This window comes from Sinocyclocheilus anshuiensis, unplaced genomic scaffold (assembly GCF_001515605.1).
Source record: "Sinocyclocheilus anshuiensis isolate Anshui unplaced genomic scaffold, SAMN03320099.WGS_v1.1 scaffold796, whole genome shotgun sequence".
Taxonomy (NCBI): domain Eukaryota; kingdom Metazoa; phylum Chordata; class Actinopteri; order Cypriniformes; family Cyprinidae; genus Sinocyclocheilus; species Sinocyclocheilus anshuiensis.
In genome coordinates, this window is record NW_015557105.1 from 485675 (window position 1) to 487375 (window position 1701).

General features: G+C 32.6%; 1 protein-coding gene and 1 long non-coding RNA gene across 2 annotated transcripts in view; one reads left to right on the forward strand and one right to left on the reverse strand.

Moving 5' to 3' along the window:
- The window catches only part of LOC107677652 (Krueppel-like factor 10), a 5886-nt gene extending 5774 nt beyond the window's left edge, over nt 1–112 (reverse strand). The window contains exon 1 of the mRNA XM_016472645.1: nt 60–112. The gene's annotated coding sequence lies outside the window, so the exon portion shown is untranslated. The remainder of the gene's footprint in view (nt 1–59) is intronic.
- The window catches only part of LOC107677653 (uncharacterized), a 3644-nt gene extending 2212 nt beyond the window's left edge, over nt 1–1432 (forward strand). The window contains exons 2-3 of the long non-coding RNA XR_001632871.1: nt 84–231; nt 1144–1432. This is a non-coding gene — a long non-coding RNA (uncharacterized LOC107677653). The remainder of the gene's footprint in view (nt 1–83; nt 232–1143) is intronic.
- The last annotated feature ends 269 nt before the right edge of the window (nt 1433–1701 follow it).

Sequence of the window (1701 nt, forward strand, 5' to 3'; positions counted from 1 at the left end):
ATATGTATTTTAAAAAAAAAAAAAAAAAAAAACGACCTGGATCTGTTTGTGAGATTCACCTTTGTGTCCCGTCTCACTCACAGAGGTGGACTGGTGGAAATCAGCAGTGACGGGATCTTCACAGGCATCAGAGGAAGGAGTCAAGGGCCAAAACTCCCTCTGCTGGATCTTCATCGACATCAGGGCCTCCACAGCTTCTGAATATCTCCAGTCTGAATCAGACTGCTAGATGTGAGAAAAGCAAATTAAATACATTTAATAAAAAATTTAAATTTTTATGATTTAATTAATACTTTGCTTTACATTAAACTCACGAAGCCCCTGCAGTTCCTTCACAAACCCCAGTTTAGGAAACCTTGATGTACAGTAATGTAATGTTTAATGCTCTTCATGTTGTTAACGACAACTATATGGAATATCTTTTCTTTCTCTTTTATTTTTATATGAATATGGTACAAGATTATCCTATTGAAAACAATATAATAAACAAGTAAGCTCAAAAGTAATCTGAAAGTAATCAAAAAGTAGTCTGGTTACATTACCTAAAATGTGTAATGTAATGGATTATGTTACAAACTACAATTGCCAATTTGCATAACTTCACTAACAAATGTAATAATAATATTTGTATGTAGCAGGTATATAATATGTAAATTATAATATAGCAATAATAATAGTTTTTTTTTTCAAGACTTTAAAAAAGTAGTTTTATAAAAATAAAAAAATGCATCATTTCAATCAATTGATTCCTTTGTACATCAATTATGTATCAGTATCATTATGGTCATAATTATGTAATGTTTGTTTAATAGTTTTGACCAGTATTATTCAAAATCAGCGGTTTATAAACATATTAAATAAATATAATAGGAAAAATAATGCATTATATCTGCACTTCGGGAAATTAAACATTAAAATAATATGAAAAACATATAATTTTTTTATTAATAGCACTAGCATATAAACTTAAAATACAGTCTTAAATGTATAAATGCAGATGGTTTTACTTACACTTTTAGACATGGATGTCATACTGATGCTGCATTGCACCTCTCGTTTATTACTCTGACGGAACTGACTGAAGTCTCATTATGATCAATACTGTCACTGTTTCTGGAACTTCGATTCATTCACTTATTTCAGAAAACCGAGCCGGGCCGTGGAGGTCGTGCTTTCGCCTCCAGCCAATCATCGACAAAGGTGTGCGGAGCGTCAGCCAATCAGAAGCGCGCGTCGCTGCGTGATCAGCGGCTGATCCGCGCGGTGTGTGCGGGTGGTACACAGTCGGTCAGCTGTGTGTGCAAGCTATAAAAAGACTGATGCGTGGATATTTAAGCTGAGCCATGCTGGACCTGATTCAGCTCTGGCATTTTACTCACATGTTTTATTCACGCTTACAACAGCGACCCCTAAAAAGCCTTGATTTTCTTCATAACGCTGTGTAATGGCTTCCGTTATTTCATCATTGCACCATGATATAATTAAAATAATGTTAAACCAGTGTTAAGACCTAAGTTTCTACATTAATTAGCCTATTTTTGTCATGTCATGGATTCATTCTGCAGTATATCTGAGAAGAGAGTTTTACACTTTATGAATCATCTGGAGACAAAATTATAAAAAATATATACTATATATACTTATATAAAATATATATAATTATAAATATATAATAATCTTAAAAATTTAAATTTTACATTT